This window comes from Ambystoma mexicanum, chromosome 1p (assembly GCF_040938575.1).
Source record: "Ambystoma mexicanum isolate Mex_15411 chromosome 1p, UKY_AmexF1_1, whole genome shotgun sequence".
Classification (NCBI taxonomy): domain Eukaryota; kingdom Metazoa; phylum Chordata; class Amphibia; order Caudata; family Ambystomatidae; genus Ambystoma; species Ambystoma mexicanum.
In genome coordinates this window covers 1184319233-1184338296 of record NC_090921.1, presented here as the reverse complement: position 1 = coordinate 1184338296, position 19064 = coordinate 1184319233, and positions in this window count along the sequence as shown.

The following is a 19064-nucleotide window of genomic DNA, read 5'->3' as shown; positions in this document are numbered from 1 at the left end:
ATCAGCACTCTGACCAGGGACTTCTCAACCCAGCTGGAGGAGGCCGCTGAGATAGCCAAACCAGAAGTTTTTCCAGGCTTCAGGCAGTTGGTGGAAGAGAGAGTCAACCTAGCTGATGCCTGTGTGACTCTGGAACAGAAGCAAAAGTTGAAACAAGTTTTCTTGGATTTCCAAGATCTCTTTGTGGTAGACTCATATGACTGTGGTCGCACCGACATCCACACAACAACAATTCCCACGGACCCTGGCATGACTTCAGTGTTTGTGAAGCAATATCGCTTGCCTCTCGCATCAATGGAGTCCCTTACTGAAATAATTAAGAACCTTGAGTCCCGGGAAATAATCCGTCCAGTACACAGCACCGTCAATAATCCGGTGCTGGGAATATTGAAGCCAAACGGCCAGTGGAGACTCTGCGCCGACCTTAGGGAGCTCAGCAAACGAGCCCATACTTCCCGATGGCCTCTTCCCTACATTGACCAAGGGCTGGCCCAGATCCAGGGGTCACAGGTATTCACTGCAATAGACCTGATCAATGGATACTGGACCGTGCCTGTCAGTAGGGAGGATCAATACAAACTAGCTTTTACCTTTGGGGGTCAGCAGTACACATGGACCCGGACTCCCTTCGGATACCTCTACCCCGGCAATGAATTCAACATTTTCCTACATAAGGCCATGCCTGACCTGGGTGCAAGGGGTAACCTGGCTTATGTAGATGATGTCCTCATCAAAAGTTCATCTGTGGAGGAACACATAGCGGAGATCTGTTATGTTCTGACACAGTTGAGGGCCGCCGGAGCAAAACTTTCCTTTCAGAAAGCACAGTGGTGTAGAACCCGTGTTAATTTCTTGGGGCATGAGATTACTCCTCAGGGTCTCTGTCCCCAGGAAAATAAAGTGGAAGCACTTCAGAAACTGAAAGACCCCACAACTCTGCGGGAACTAAGGAGCCTCCTTGGACTGACTAATTACAGTAGGAAGTTCATTGAGGGCTACGCAGAGATCACCAGACCCCTGATTCATCTCTTGATGGGGGGGTCAAGTGGGAATGGGATCCAGAACAATCCGAGGCAGTAAGACAGCTCCAGAAAAGCCTCTCACAAGCGCCCTGACTAGCTTACCCTGCCAGAAACAAGGAGTTTTTCTTGGAGACAGGGTTCTCTAATACATGTTTGACTGCAGTATTATATCAAAAGCATGACAAGGTCAATAAGGTAATCTCCTATGCGAGCAAAACTTTATCCTCTGTGGAGGAAAAATTCAACGATTGTGAGAAGGCACTCCTGGCAACGGTGTGGGCATTGAAGAATTACCACCCGTTTTTCCAGGGGGAACACATCATAGTGGAGACTCCACACCAGCCTCTGCAATATCTCCAAAGTGACAGAATCCGGGCCAGAAATGTGAGTAATTCCCGAATTACATCCTGGATTCTGTCAATGCAAGGCTTTCCTGTGGAGGTCAGGTATGGCCAAAACAAGAAGAGTCCCCTCGCGCAAGGTCTGGCTGACTTGCGTGATTGTGCCAGAGAAAACTGTCTCGAGGACGAAAGTCTAAAAATCAAGGACAACATGGAGGCATACCTTAATTCCCCACACAAAGTCTTTGAAGAAGACAAGTGTGAGGGAATGCCCACTGTCCATGTTGACAACAACAGGGAAAAAGAACTTGTGGCCGGCGTAGGGAATGCATGGGTGAATGAGTCCCCAGAACCCTACGCTGGGTACAAAATTGTTCCCCAAAGTAGTCAGGTGGCAGAATTGATGGCTGTATATCAAGCCATCCTCACTGCTGTCCAACATCAACTCCACAAACTGGTCATAATCACAGATTCAGATTATGTACGGAACGGGTTCGTGGAGCACCTGGTTAATTGGAAAACCATAAACCCTTGAAACATGGGAAGTTAATTCAAAACATTGATGATCTGGTCACCGTGAATGGGATGACCATCTACTGGAAAAAGATCAAGGGTCATTCCAAAGTAGAGGTACCGGACAAAACTGGAAATTACTTAGCTGATCAGCTGGCCAAAACCGGGGCCATCCAAGGGGATCTAATAGAGATTGAGTCCCTGTTGGGGGAGATCCAGGTCACTGCTATCACTAGGTCCCAGACAAATGCTCACAATGATCTTTCAACTGCACAATGGAGTAAGGAGACCCCAGATGCTGATTTGATTACGGCTCAGTTTTACCAACACATTGAGGACCCTGAGAACTTTCCCCTGACGGATATGATTACATTGGGAAAGAGAACCTTAGAGTGTTGATGAAATGTACAAAAATGTTCCGAATCCAAGACGGTTTGTTGGTAAGGAAATCCCAAGCTGGCCATGATCAGTGGGTGGTTCCTACCTCATTCCGAAGCCTGATGTTAAGTCAGGACCATGATGCGGCCACCGCCGGTTATAGGGGGTTTTATACAACACTTGAGATCTTAAGAGAGGTTGCATACTGGCCACACATGGGGCAGGACCTCTACCAATACTTGAAGGGGTGTCTTGTGTGTGCACAATTTCAGCCAACATCCCTCACACACCGGGCGCCTCTCCAAAAGAGGGGGATGACACTGCCATGGTCAAGTCGACTACATAGGGCCCGTGATTCGCTCCTCTAGGGGGAATAAGTACATGTTGACAGTGACATGCTTATTTACTAAATGGGTAGAATGTCTCCCGGCCCCAAACTGCAAGGCAGAAACAGCAGCTGCCCTGATGATCAACCACATCTTTTCGCGTTTTGGGCTACCCCAAAGGATTGAGTCAGACAGAGGTAGCCATTTTACCAGCGAAGTAATGACTAAGATGTGGGAGAAACTGGGAGTTAAAAGGAAGCTACATATTGCTTACCGGCCAGCCTCTTCTGGTGCAGTGGAGAGATACAACAGAACCATAGTGAGCATCTTAAAGAAGTTTGTGGCAGATTCTGGGCCAAGTTGGGATATCCAATTACCTCTGGTCCTAATGGCCATCAGATCTACCCCTTCATCTGCAACTAAAATGTCACCATTTGAGCTGATGTCTGGACGCAAGATGGTGCTTCCCCAGCATGTGCTCTACAGGACCCAAGAGCAGACATTGATCAATTCCTCCACAACTCATGAGTATGTGGAGAATTTGAGGAAACACCTCCAACATGCTTTTGCCTATGCTCAGCGGAATCTAGAAAGATCAGCTGATAGCATGAAGACCCATTACGATTTGAAAACGACCATGAGAGAATACAATGTGGGAGACCGGGTCTATCTATACAATTTCCAGAGGAACCAGGCCAAACAGCGAAAATGTCTGCCTACATGGAAGGGACCCTTTGAAATTATAGACAAGATCTCCCCAGTTGCCTACAAGATCCGCATCCCCAAAGGTAGTTTGGCAGGAGGGGAAGACAAGTGGGTCCATATAAATCAGTTAAAGTTAAAGTGTTGCCATCCCAGGCATACTCTGCAGCAACTGGAGGAGTCCTCTGCAACACCAGAGGGGGGCGCTCCAGAGTAATTTAGTTCTAACCCTAAAATAGCACTTCAGAAACTGAAAGACCCCACAACTCTGCGGGAACTTAGTCTCTAAAATATTATGATTCTTGAATGAAAATGTCTTCTGATTATATCTTGTTTTTTTTAAAATAAGAATGTAAATGTCTATTTATTGATTTATAAAATGTATATGCCGCCCCACTATATCAATAGTGGGGGAGAAATGTCTACGAATAGGTATTGCCGCTTTGCTTTGTCATCCTAGGAGAAAGAAAACCTGGAGACTGACCATGGAAGACGACCTGGGGACCGGGAGCACAGATCCGAGGGGCCCGGGGTACCGCCCAATACTCCCATCAGGACCAGCGAGGAGAACCAATCGATCCACCCTGATGGAGGAAAAGATGCTGAACGTTGTCATCTTCAGAATCGGAAGAAGATGATGTGGACATCCCAGCACGTGGATCAAAACATCCTTTGCACCCGACTCCCCCTCGACTTGAAATCAAAGCGCAGTCGGGCGGGGGGCTTGTTGGGTGTCTTGACCCACGTTCAAGTTATTATGCTGCAACATTTGGTGCTGTGGGCTTAGAAAATCCAAGATGGCGGAAAAGCCCACATTTGCGCCAGAATCCAGGAGAACTGCACAGTTTTGCGCACACCAAAATGGTCCCCTGCCACCCACCAGTGCAAAGAGAGATGGTTCTGTTCAAAATCCGTTTTTATTAATGCCAAAAATTGCTAAGATCACGGGCCCGAAACCACCAAACAAAAATCCAACTCTGGTTGAGTGTTCTACTTTACTCTACTGCAGATCCACCTGAATGCCATGTCAAGCAAGGATCATATACTATCAAGTAAAATCCTTTCTTTTTGAAATGTATTAATTCAAGACAGCTGTCAAAAATGGGTGCAGTACCATTGCAAGCCACTGACCAGCGCTGGCGCTCTATAAATCTTGACAGGATAGCTGTCTTGCAGAACTGTGCAGTGAACAGAGGGGGGTCTTATGTAATTAAAAGTTCAAAAGACTTGCTTTTCCTGAGAACCATTAACACCTCAGAGACACACACAACAGCCCAGGATATCAAACGGCCCTGTTGATTGAGAGGGAGGAGTTTCCCCTGCAGCCTGCAGGATACAACACATTAGACCCTTTCAATTGAATGGGGTATGCTGATTTTGGGTGTGGACTGTAAACAGTCTTCTGGGGGAAGGAGAGGCCTGTGATCTCTGACTCACCAAGCTTCTGGGGGCGGGCCAGACTGGATTGTGGATTCATATTGCAGCAAATATATGTTTAAGTTAAATGCTTCTGAAATATTGTATTAAGCTTACAAAAATGTACAATTTGGAAATCCTTAATCTGAGAAATGTACCCACAATTTGAGACCATACTCAACTCTGTACCATGTTCTGAGGCAAAACCCCATGAATTATGGAGATTGCAGACACAGGGTTTATGAAAATGTACTGGAATATGTGTAGAGAGGCGGTGTACATCTGTGTAATTTTTTGGTAAAAATCCAATATAGGTAAACCAACCAAAAAACGAAAAATGTTGGCATTTTTGAACCCTAGTTCTTAGGAAGATTAGGGTTAGGCAAGAATATACCTTGAGCAATCTGTCATGCAATTTAGGTAATATTAACAAGTGGGGTATATTGCAAATGTGGGTTTTATGAAAAAGAAGATATGTTTCATGGATACAAAGGGGCGTTTCTTCAATAGATTGTAAAATGATGACTCACTCTGACACACTATCCCTTCTCAAATCAGGTCACAGAGAATCCTTGACCTATCAAATCATGAGAGGGTTGGGCATGCAGAATGAGCCGACCCACCCACTTTCAAAAGACATAAAAAGAGCAACTGAAAGCCAGACAGACACTCACTTTCCATTTTGTTGCGAAGCATTTTGCCGGACCAGACAATATCCAGAAGGACCATCTGCAGAACTTAGAATCCAGACTTCAGAACTTGTAGCATTGAGGCCTGAACCACCAGCTGAATCCTTTTTCAGCAGGCTTCAAAATCTTTTGCAAATTATTCAAACAGCCGGGCTGAGCTGTTTGATTCTACCTAGAACCCTGTGCCAGTACCCAGAAAGCAGTGCTGTATCCAGAATCCGCTTGATCCAGACCAGCAGAACCAGAGAACCAGTACCAGAAGCCGCTGGAGTCCAGTCCAAACCTGACCAGACCTTGACGGCCTATTTTAAATTTATAGTGTGAGTACACAGCTAGAACTGTGCCAGAACCAATCTCTTAGTCTAAAATAATCTGATTTAAAATATTTGAACCTGTCCAGAACTGCATCATAGGAATTGTGTGTTCATTCTGTCATTTCAAAGCTGTAAAAGTGTAATTTTGTCATTCTGAAGTTTACTTTAATTTTGAGAAACCATCTCCACAAAATCCGTATCTCTGGGACCGCGTGTGCTAGGAACAAGATTTAACTTTCATTTTAAAGCTAAGATGCTAGGCTTTCCAACAAGCCTACACCCGACTTTCTACTCCTTATAGTATTCCCGTAATCGCGCTCGACGCACTCGGAAAAAGTGCCACGATTTGCGATTTGGTCCAATTAGCTCCTGTCAAAATAGCCGCTTTTGCTTGAACTGCTAAAATTTGTTTTCAACCTGCTAATCCCTCATTGAGCATCGCAAGTGTGACTTGAACTAATCTTAAATAGCTCTTAAATAGCTATCACCTACCCTGAACCTCCTATAGGGAATTAAAAGCATTTTTAGCATATTTTACTTCATTGCCACCACATTTAAAAGGATTTGCCTGCTTTAAAATCATACCTGTTTTCCTCTAAGCACGCTGGGGGGAACTGGAACTTTGTATTGCATTTTGTTTGTATTCCTGAAAATTGTGTGCTCCCCTTCCATCTCCTTATATAGCATAGGGGGGGAGGGAAATGCCACAAGGGGAAAAGTTTAGTTCTGTACTGCATTCTTTCCATCATTGTTTTTCCTTGAAACCATAAAAGCATTCTCAGTTACCTTTTCCTTCCTATACCAACTCCTAAGTCATCAAATAAGCGTACAATTGTAATATTATCCATTGTTGATCACTGTCATATTCTTAAGTGTGATATCAAATATTAATTTATTATAAAAGTGTAATATATATATATATATATATATATATATATATATATATATATATATATATATATATATATATATATATATATATATATATATATATATATTTTTACTTTCTCAAACCTTTTAAAATTGCAAAACAAACCTACTTCTTGGCTCAGTGAGGTCAGGGGGATTCAAAGAGAGGGGCGTTATATAAGGGTTTATCATCCAGAGTATAACTCTCATAAAAATATATAAATAAGGGCTTCCCTTGAGCGTCCCAGATGAGGCACTGACTTAGTGGGATTGCTGAATTGAAGTCACTTAACAAAACTGAGAGGCATAAACGACTGGGCATGAACTTTCGCTACTGCTCTCCAATATCTGTGGGACTGTGTTATCACAACAAAGATAATTAATCAAATTAATGATAGCAAACCGATGGAACTTTAATAAAATGTTACATTTAAAAAAAAAGGCCTTTGGTATCTTGACGAAAGGTACGCCACCAGGCAAACCCCGGATTCGGTGGCTGGTACGTGAAGGCAATAGAGACAGTCATGATGAAACAAGAGGCCTTGTTGTTCTGTGTTGGTCCTATCGCTACAAAGGAAGGCGCCCTTATTCTGAAGGGCATATTTGACCTAAGAGCATGAAGGAATTGGTGCCAATGATTTTATCTGTAGGTAGGAAAGGAACACCTTCCGGCTCTTCCTCTTCATTCCTATAAACCAGAGAGAGTGCATCTGCCTCGGTATTCAAACGGCCCGGCTTGAAGTTGACGATAAAATCACATCTGGCAAAGAAGTGTAGCCAGCGGTTCTGATGCTTTTTCATAGACTTTGCGGTCTTATGGAAACCCAAATTCTGATGATCTGTGAAGACCGTAATAGTGTGATGGGCTCCTTTAACAGATGCCTCCAGTTAAGGAAGGCTTCTTTAATAGCCAAACAATCTTTTTCAAATATGCTATAGTTTATTTCCGTTGGGAAAAAGGTATGTGAATAGTAGGCTATGGGATGGCCTTCTTTAGTGTCAGGATCAATTTGGGGAGGATGGCTCCGAAAGGGTAAGTTGGAAGCATCAGTTTATACCGTATACGTTAGGTCTGGGTTTGGAAACCTGAGTACAGGGGCTGCAATTTACCTTTGCCTTGGGGATTGAAACTCTTTTTCAGTTTCAGGTGTCCAATGGTAGGTTTATTTTCTCCAATAAAAGGTTTAGGGCAATCAGGATGTCAGAACAATCAGGAATAAATCGCCTATAAAAATGTGAAAAGCCTAGAAAACGTTGTCACTCTTTGACAGATTGTGGACTAGGCCAATCTGGCGCGTGGTGCTTTGCGGGCTATGGCGGTCGAGTTACTTCACTGATGCCAGCCCGACATGAGTCGTTCAGGTAGGTCTTATTGCCATGATGTTTTGCTGTCCTAGCATGCCTTTCTGGAATTAACAATGTCTTTTTTCTCTTCCTTAGGTACGTGGAAGTCCAATTCTTGGCGAAGATTGGATTCGGGGTTCGATGGTAAGTATTAGCGTTTTTGGAGCGCATAGACGCAGCGAGTTGGCACTTAACGCAGCGCTAAGGTGCCTTGCCTTTGCTAACCTGTTATCTTTTGTCTTCACAGGTCGCGGTGCTCCGTCGGAGTGTAGAATTCCAGAGATGTTGCGGAATGAAGTGCGAGTGGGAAGGTAAGCCTTTTGGCGGAGTTCGTTAATTGTGTAAAATGTCTAATGCCTTGTCCTTCCCTTTCTGCAGGTCTGTCGATCCGAAGGAGCGCTGGTTCCAGGATGCCGGTCGGAAGAGCTGAGGACCGCTAGTGATGGAATTCAGGTAAACTGCAACCTTTTCTAACAGTCTCTTCTTTCTTTTTCTGCAGATGCTTTTTATCCGAGGTTCGTGGCTGAAGCTGAAAGCGGTGAGCGTCACGTTGCAGAATTGCAAACTAACGCGAAGCATGTCAGTCCAATCGGGCGTGGTTTAAATAGCTTCAAGAAAGAAGTCCAGGTAAAAGAGTTCCAAGGTGCCACACCCAAACCATCCTTCTGCAAGCCAGGTTCCAAGAAGCCTGCTTCTGTGAATGCTTCCACATTGAATGACAGTAACAAAAAGTAGTTCCCAAGCACAAACCCATTATTAGGTATGAGCCTGGCGCCAAAGGCCCCAGAACTGGCCCCAAGAAGTCCTAGGTTGGGGTTTAGTGGAGACTGGGGTCAAGGCTCCCCCTGGCCCATGGGTAGGCCAGGGGGGCTTCGGGGTGAGGGTCGTGACACATTCCCTGACTGAATGTGTGGAATCCCCTGCAATAAAATCATAGATTGAGACATCTCCACCTCTCTTGTTTGTCAGTGGTAACAGGGCTCCGGGTGCTCCCCAGTTACATGGGGTCTGCTCCTTGGATTTCAGTGTCTTTTTCCCCATCAGGAAGCAAGTGCTCACTAGACTCCAACCATTTCCTTTTGACCTTTCTCTCTGCAGCCCTTTGATAAATCCTGATCACTAAGAAAATGTACGCAGTCAGGGTAGTGGTAGGTTCTACTACTTGACAGAAGGGGTCCTTTATGTTTTCTTTGAGACCTTTGCAGGAGATGGTAATCTGTGCATCCTCTGGCTAAGCAGTTTGTGCGATTAGCCCTATCACATGGGAAATATAGGCGAACAGGTCCCTGCAACCAAGTTTGATTCGAGCAATTCATTATGGACAGCCTGAACAGTGTATTGCCTGTCAAACATAAGAGTAAAGGCATCAAGGAACCCATCATATTCGGTTAAGAGAGGGCTGTTCTCGTCGACGTAAGGAGTGGCCACTGCTAGAGCCATTTTCTCAAGGTTCAATAATATAAAGGAGACCATAGCTTGGTCTGATGCATCCATTTGGGGTTGGTTAAAGTAATGAATACAACATAGTGACATGAATGATTTAAACTCCTGTGGATCACGCCCATATTTGGGAGGCATAGGAGGAGAAGGAATGACTATGTTTCCTTCCTGGGCTAGTTAAGTGGCGGGAGCCAAGATGGGCCTGTTAGCATTCCTGGCAGAGGGGGTCCCGCTCCTAGCACCCTAAGTGACCCAGTGAGGGACTGTCATTTTTGCCATTTGGTCTACTGTGCTCTGTAAGACCATCATGGACTGAAACAGCACTGCATTTTCCTGGCATGAGGTAGACACCTCAACCTGCAGCTTTTGTACAGCTGTTGCTAGTTCTTTTAGCACAGTCCATAGCTCAGGAGAACGAGAAAGGTCTTGCAATCTGTCAGATCTTTCTGGCGATGACCAGGCTCTCGGAAGATATAGGACGCTGTACTCCACCTCCCCAAGGAGCAATCCCAAAAGACTAAGGAACAATCTGTGTGGCCTGAAGGAGTGCTACTGGATACACCCCCTCTGGAAATGGTGACAAGGAGAACACAGGAGCTACAGTAAGTCAAAGGGAATAAGTAATAAAGCAAACTAACCTGACCCACAACAGTTTGTTTAGATAATATCACAGACCCCCTCTTCTTAACTTCTACTTGAAGCTCTCGAATGTCATGGAACCTCTGTGAATGGTGCCTCCTCTAATCTAACCTCATAATGCAACCTTATTACCTATGGGATATGGACTGTGGTTGGGCACTAGGAGAACGAGTCTGAAGCAATGTGAAAAATGACTGTTGTGAGACGCTGAGCTCGCTTAAATGTGAGCCTATACCAATCTGGAAATGCGTGCGAACAGACTGCACGCAACGTGACGTCCCGCATCACTGGTGATGGGATGTGAGGAAAGGCTGCCGACCATGCCGTCAGGAGTCCCCCAGGCGCAACAGTAAACCGTAATGGGACAAGGACTGACCCTTGAAACCACGGGTCCATTGCTGTTATGGAAACCCACCCACCTGATGTTCGCTCCCCGAGGCACAGAGGTTCCTCCGACCTCCAGGTAGGCACGGCGGGGACTGCATTAGCGGCGGTGTGCGCCGAATCACCCTAACAGCTAGCTGTTTTTCCAGTAATTTAGTTGCTACAATTTTGCTCCTGGATGCAGTCTTTTACATATTTACTATTCTCTCATTATTTTGTCACTTACGGAATGGCCCCACGGTCATACTTCTGCTGATTTCTTGCTGTACGCTGCTCTGAAACCGAGCATCAGAGTAAGCACCTGTTTATAAGGTAAATGAGCACACCACGTCCGTAGGAACATTATGTCCATTTCAGGTGGCCATCTTGGTGTGGTCACCCCTAGATAATACCTTAATCCTTTTCATAGTTGTCTTTACCTGGATTCTCAATAGTTTCTCGTTTCAGACCGTACTTCAGAAGTATCAAAGAGGAATGTATACAATACTTAAGGAAAATGTAACCTCCTGAGGATAGAAGAAAAATTCCCAAATGATTCACAATGTAAAACAATGGATGGATGCAATCCAGTGTAGCAACGGATATCATTGCGTAGCAGTCATTAAGCATTATTTCTTCATTATGCTAAATTCTATTATCAATTGCAGAAAAAAGTGCCTACTAGGTGAGACAATCTACAATAAAGCCAATTGATATCCAAGGATGGATGTCTTGAGTTCTAAAAGAAGGGGTTGAAAACCTTCCCTTTCTTCCTAGTTTTAACAAGTTCTCAACATGTACTGGGATAGTTTTCATCAGGACATGCTGCCTTTATCTGGGAAACAGATACTTGCTATTGGAGAAATGTGTAAGTTACTCATGAGAAGGTAAACCTCTAGGCCAATATACAATTGGATAAAAAAAAATTCGGGAGAGGAGGGGCACACTTACTTGTATAAAGAGAATGTGTGCTGTTTACTAGAGGCCTCAAGTTCTGATCGCTGAATGAAACCTAAACACCAAGAAACCAGAAATGACCCCCCAGGAGGGTGCGGGGGAGGGGAGGGATATGGTTATCCGGTAAAGAGATACAACCTCACCTAAATGTTTTTCCAAACTATCAAAACAATTATTGGTTGGAGCACTCACAGTATGTCGAGGTCATAGGAATAAGCATCCCATGGGGTTGGAAGACCCTAGAAGGAAAGGAAAAAAAGAAATAGGAAAATCCCTACATACTGGGTAAGGTAATGAAAGGTTAAAAACCAAATCAATGGTACACCACAAAGGTTGGAAAGGAATGGAACCTTGTTCCATCTTAACTTGATGGATATAAAAATGGTCAGTTTAGGAAATAAACTGCATTTAAAGGCAGCTGAAGCAAGACCAGCGTTTGGTTCTCACTGGATGTTCGCAATGTGCTGTGACTAAATAGTGCAGCACAGATCCTGAACCGGCATGAGATACTTCAGAGATGTTGTAAGGACGATGGCATAAGGCATGTGATCAAAGTCACGTTGGTGAGACGTCAGGGGCACTGCACCATCATAACCATGGAGATGCCCGCAGTGCACCAAAATTTCAGGAAATTAGGCGTCATTGATCGGCCCAAAGTCGGCAAGTAACGAAAAGGATAGAATTATGTGTTTCCCTGGATGGACAGGGAAAGCAAGGGAAACACTGGGGCGGATGGCCACGAATGGCGGCACAGATCTATAAGGTGTGTGGAAATAGTAATAGATGAAGGATTAGTCCACTGATGTGACAAGCAGGGTACTGGGAATGCAACTGCCACATGGATAATGTCCCTTGACATGCGACAGTCCAGTGAGTCTACATTGACTCTGCAACAAGGTCTTCACAATTAAAAGCTTTATACTTGAAGCAACATAAGTTAAAAGTTACATCTTCTAATCCCCGAAGTCTGTATATGCATAGCATATAATCTTACTATTTTATAAACCATAACATGAGGTCAACAGAAGCATGAAAACAAGTGGCTAAAGTGCACACATGAGTAGGGTGTTCCCACTATCAGCATCAACTACCCAAATATTGAATAGACATTCAATGCCGCTTGGAGATAAGGGTTGGAGATTCATCCATACACAATTGGTACATTTGGTAGAATGATCTCGGGAGGCATTTCAAGATGGAGGAATGCTGTGCTAGTTCATTAACAAAACACAGAGATTCTGCATTTTGAACTCCTCAATATTCCATTATATTTTTAAATCAGCAATTCATCACTGGTCAGGCAAGGATAAGTTCCTTCAATACAAGGCGAACAACTGTTTTAAACTGGTTGAATGTTCAATAAGGAGGAGTGGGATAGAGTCTCCTCTGGAGAGACCGGGGTGAGCTTAGAGAGAGACTGGGATCTCTGAGGTCAGAGTGAGGCCTCCAGATCTCTGATGCAAACGCTGGAGGTCCTATATGGGAGGATCCTATAGAGCTACCAGAGTCATGTCACACTTTGAAAGCCCCCACCACACACAGTCTGCAGCATCTCCTCAGGCAAAGTTGCCTTGGATAGCCTAACAAACATGTATTGTTTGAGAAGTGGGCAACATGCCCTATATTGTTTCATTCATCAATATCTGCATTCAGTGACACAGGAGGCTGACTACATGGGAAACTGGTTGCTCATTATTTGTCCAGCTTGCAAATCCACTAGTGTAGCAGCATTCCTCTTTGAAAGTTCCCTCGGTGCGCTTCCCGGGAGCCTTTCACAAAGTGAAGCCTAAAACAGATCAAGTTATCGCTAGCTGAGGAAAGCAGGCAAAACTCACATACACAGAACATGCTTTGTTCCAGTGAGTGAGGGTAATCACTAGAGGCACCTGCAACTGTAATCGCGGGCCATGTGCCTGCAATGATATCTGCACCTGACCCAACTTGGCAGGCACCGTATTTAAGCTCCTGCTCTGTTGGGGCAGGCCCCAATTATATTAATAAGAAAGAACAAACACCTGAAAATACCTGTACACGGGAGGGGGTGAAACCATTTAGTGAAATCCAATGAAACACAGCTGAGCTAACAAGGAAACTGATTCACCAATCTGAGCTCCCAAGGCAACAATTAGTGCCCTGGTCAACATATAAAAGAAGACTTACACAATCATTATCTTTGGGGGGAAAGGGCATCATTCTAGAAGGTTAGTGCTGAAACAGTGAAATAAGTAGTAGGAAAAGGCAGTAGCTGGCAGAGCCACCTAAGCCATAGTGTGAGAGAGTTTACAAACAGATGATGGCCAAGCCAAATAGGCCAAACTAAGCAAGTATTAAAACTTGTTGGAGACAGAGCAAAGAACCTGCTGAAGGCCTTACAGCAAAGGCCTCCAAGATCCAGGGAGCACTGAGGAGGAGTAGAACAGAATAACCCAGTGGGAGTGTAAGCCCAGATCATATTGGTAGCTCAAAGCCACCAGATCCAACAAGAAATTTTGAAACTTTGAGAAGGCCTAGTGGAGGTCCCAAGCCTATGAAGACGGTCCTTGCTCAGGGTGTTATAAATATTGCATCCTGAAAAGTATCAAGGCTACTAAGGATCCCCCTGGGTCAAAGACGTGAACATTAAAATGAGATAAGAATTCATGAAGGCCCTTAGGACAAGGGGAGAACATCTTACCCATGGAGGCCACTAAGGTAAGAGGAAGGACTACAAGGGTTTTAGTAGTAGTTTTGGTAGTAGGAATGGGTCACAAGAACTACCTATAAATGGGATTATCTGTCAAGGTCAAGTCAAGTAGTGTGCTGTGTCACTTAAACCCAACTGAGACAGTGAGTGCACTGAAGGAATCTTTTCCTGGTGTGGAAATTGACAATTGTCAGAATTAGAACGAGGATTCGATATTTGACTAAGGACACTCAGTCAGTTTAGACCATGACTCCTCTCACTAATTTTTGAGTTACTACTCCATCCAATCACAGAATGTATAGATTGTTCTCTTGTTTTAAATATGAGCAACAATCCCTATGTTATGGTATTTAGGTTAACAACATTTCTGACTGTATTTATCCACATTTCTTTCTTTTACTCATTTTATCTGTGTTCATTCAACAATTACTGCACTCTGTAATAGGAATATATTTTTCAAATATAATGAATAAATGAAAAGTGTTGTGCTTTGATTCATGAAACGTGTAGCAGGCTATTGGGCATCAAGAAAAGACCCATTGTTACTTTAACAACAGACCACTGCCAACCAGAGAAACATCTCTGTACCCTTTTACACCATTCGAAAGGGAAATGCATTCTATTGTGAGCCTCACCATTGTGTTACTTTGCACAGCCAGTGGCCATCAAAGCATGACAGACATCGTAGGGAGCGAAGCAAGGTATCTGTATGTCTGCCTATTCTTGTCCACAAAACAATACTGAAAGGAATCCAAGTGATTTCCATCTATATGTTAAAAATCAGCAACATGGAAAAACATGGAACCTTAAGTATAAAGTAAACAAATCAATAAATTAGTTGTAAATCCTATATTAAAACATTTTGAATATAAAATAATGTAAACCTACATCTAAAGAGTGTATGGTTCAGATAGTGACATCCATTGGTATTAAGAAAGTGATGTGAACTTAATGCCAATTTCCTCGCTAATACACGAAAGAGAAGAAACAATGGAAACTAGCATTGTCAACGCCCGTTGTATTGGCTTTGCTCAAGGGAAGATCCTCAGCCATGCGGGCCTCCTCCAGGCTCCAGGCAAATACCAGTGAGGTGGACTACATGAGAGAAGTGTTGAGGCCCTTTTATCCCCTTACCACCCTCATTTGTACAAAGTTGTTCAGTGTGCGCCATATGTTTCATGCTACATAGCATATATTTCTAACAAGATTTTTTCGATAACTCTCTTAGGTGCAAAAAAACAGCACCCAGAAAGCAGACGTAATGGTTGGTCTAAAGTGACTACTATAAAGAAAAAACAATTTAGTGATATTTAAGCCGTTCCCATGAAATACAATTAATTATGATATGATAGATTTTATTTGTATTGCGCTCATACACACGTGTTTCAGAGCGCGACGAGGCAACGAAGGGGAACAAGGGAGGACAAAAACAACAATCTTACTAGGCCCAGTGACATTGAGAACGCGCAAGTGCAGGGGAGAAGGAGGGGGGATAGTGCAAAGGAGAGGGGAGAGGTGAGCAGGGGATAAAAACAACAAATGGTTGTGCCGCCAGCACGGTGGCAAGTGCTAGGTCTAAGGCGCAGAGAAGGGGTGTCCGATAAGTGCAGTTAAGGGGACTGTAAGGTTACAGATACAGACCCAAGTGCAAGGGTTGCCAGGAGGCAATGCAGGCGTGTGGCTGGATGGGCAGCAACCTGGGTCAAAAATCAGAGGGTAGCCAGGTGCACAGGGCTGAAGCAGACAGATCAGCAGGAGAGAGGAAGAGTGAAGGCAGAAGCAAAGAGGAAGGTCTTGAGGTGCTTCTGGAACTGGAGATGGTTCTCCTCAAGTTTCAGAGTGGCAGGGAGACTGTTCCAGAGGGAGGCCCAGCCGAGGAAAGAGATCTACCCCAACTCGTTGCTTGGAGACGCGATTGACCCTGAGGGAGTTGAAGGTGGAGGAGCGAAGAGCACGAGTGGGAAGGTATTTCCTGAGGGAGACTTGAAGGTACGTTGGACCAAGGCCCCAGAAAACCTTGTGGACAATGCAGAGGGTTTAAATTTAACCCGTGCAGCCACTGGGAGCCAATTAAAAGATTTCAGGGCTGGAAAGATACAATCCCAGGGCTTGAGGCCAAAGACAAGTCTCGCAGTCCTATTCTGGATGAGTTGAAGAGGGCGGAGAGTAGAAGCAGACAGATTTAGAAAGAGGCTGTTGAAGTAGTCAAGCCTGGAGAGTACCAGAGCTCTAGAGACAGTAAGCTTTTGGGGGAAGGAGAGGAAAGGAAGAATACCTCTGAGGAGGTGCAGTTGATAGTTTGACTTCTTAGAGATGTCAGAGATTTGAGGAGAAAAGGAGAGTGTGGAGTTGAAGATGACCTCGAGGTTGTTAGCCTCACACGTGCGAGCAGGGAGAGGGCCAAGGGAGGCCGGCCAGAGAATGACAGGTATGGAGGGTGCAGGTCTGCCGATTAGGAGAATCTCTAAACCTTCCAGCCATCAACTCTTTTGTTTTGCTATTGTCACCCCGAGTGGGAAGGGTATGCCCAGACGTGGGTCCCTTGCCTGCTGGGCCTAGAGACCCAAGCTACTCCTCACTGATGACGCCCAACAAGGCTGAAACATGTCTGGGGATGCTTGTGGTCTCGTGCAAAAGGGATGTGACCTAGCAGTTCGGGCTGGACTACCCCTTTGGGGGTGGGACCAAGCCTGATTTGCATATGGTTTTTCCCCTTTTGTAATGGCTTGGCAGGCGAAGAACGATGGTCTGGAGGGTTGCCCAGAGCAATGCCAGAGGTCAAGATTTATTCTAAACCTTCCAGCCATCAACTCTTTTGTTTTGCTATTGTCACCCCGAGTGGGAAGGGTATGCCCAGACGTGGGTCCCTTGCCTGCTGGGCCTAGAGACCCAAGCTACTCCTCACTGATGACGCCCAACAAGGCTGAAACATGTCTGGGGATGCTTGTGGTCTCGTGCAAAAGGGATGTGACCTAGCAGTTCGGGCTGGACTACCCCTTTGGGGGTGGGACCAAGCCTGATTTGCATATGGTTTTTCCCATTTTGTAATGGCTTGGCAGGCGAAGAACGATGGTCTGGAGGGTTGCCCAGAGCAATGCCAGAGGTCAAGATTTATTCTAAACCTTCCAGCCATCAACTCTTTTGTTTTGCTATTGTCATCCCGAGTGGGAAGGGTATGCCCAGACGTGGGTCCCTTGCCTGCTGGGCCTAGAGACCCATGCTACTCCTCACTGATGACGCCCAACAAGGCTGAAACATGTCTGGGGATGCTTGTGGTCTCGTGCAAAAGGGATGTGACCTAGCAGTTCGGGCTGGACTACCCCTTTGGGGGTGGGACCAAGCCTGATTTGCATATGGTTTTTCCCCTTTTGTAATTGCTTGGCAGGCGAAGAACGATGGTCTGGAGGGTTGCCCAGAGCAATGCCAGAGGTCAAGATTTATTCTAAACCTTCCAGCCATCAACTCTTTTGTTTTGATATTGTCACCCCGAGTGGGAAGGGTATGCCCAGACGTGGGTCCCTTGCCTGCTGGGCCTAGAGACCCAAGCTACTCCTCACTGATGACGCCCAACAAGGCTGAAACATGTCTGGGGATGCTTGTGGTCTCGTGCAAAAGGGATGTGACCTAGCAGTTCGGGCTGGACTACCCCTTTGGGGGTGGGACCAAGCCTGATTTGCATATGGTTTTTCCCCTTTTGTAATGGCTTGGCAGGCGAAGAACGATGGTCTGGAGGGTTGCCCAGAGCAATGCCAGAGGTCAAGATTTATTCTAAACCTTCCAGCCATCAACTCTTTTGTTTTGCTATTGTCACCCCGAGTGGGAAGGGTATGCCCAGACGTGGGTCCCTTGCCTGCTGGGCCTAGAGACCCAAGCTACTCCTCACTGATGACGCCCAACAAGGCTGAAACATGTCTGGGGATGCTTGTGGTCTCGTGCAAAAGGGATGTGACCTAGCAGTTCGGGCTGGACTACCCCTTTGGGGGTGGGACCAAGCCTGATTTGCATATGGTTTTTCCCCTTTTGTAATGGCTTGGCAGGCGAAGAACGATGGTCTGGAGGGTTGCCCAGAGCAATGCCAGAGGTCAAGATTTATTCTAAACCTTCCAGCCATCAACTCTTTTGTTTTGCTATTGTCATCCCGAGTGGGAAGGGTATGCCCAGACGTGGGTCCCTTGCCTGCTGGGCCTAGAGACCCATGCTACTCCTCACTGATGACGCCCAACAAGGCTGAAACATGTCTGGGGATGCTTGCGGTCTCGTGCAAAAGGGATGTGACCTAGCAGTTCGGGCTGGACTACCCCTTTGGGGGTGGGACCAAGCCTGATTTGCATATGGTTTTTCCCCTTTTGTAATGGCTTGGCAGGCGAAGAACGATGGTCTGGAGGGTTGCCCAGAGCAATGCCAGAGGTCAAGATTTATTCTAAACCTTCCAGCCATCAACTCTTTAGTTTTGCTATTGTCACCCCGAGTGGGAAGGGTATGCCCAGACGTGGGTCCCTTGCCTGCTGGGCCTAGAGACCCAAGCTACTCCTCACTGATGACGCCCAACAAGGCTGAAACATGTCTGGGGATGCTTGTGGTCTCGTGCAAAAGGGATGTGACCTAGCAGTTCGGGCTGGACTACCCCTTTGGGGGTGGGACCAAGCCTGATTTGCATATGGTTTTTCCCCTTTTGTAATGGCTTGGCAGGCGAAGAACGATGGTCTGGAGGGTTGCCCAGAGCAATGCCAGAGGTCAAGATTTATTCTAAACCTTCCAGTCATCAACTCTTTTGTTTTGCTATTGTCACCCCGAGTGGGAAGGGTATGCCCAGACGTGGGTCCCTTGCCTGCTGGGCCTAGAGACCCAAGCTACTCCTCACTGATGACGCCCAACAAGGCTGAAACATGTCTGGGGATGCTTGTGGTCTCGTGCAAAAGGGATGTGACCTAGCAGTTCGGGCTGGACTACCCCTTTGGGGGTGGGACCAAGCCTGATTTGCATATGGTTTTTCCCCTTTTGTAATGGCTTGGCAGGCGAAGAACAATG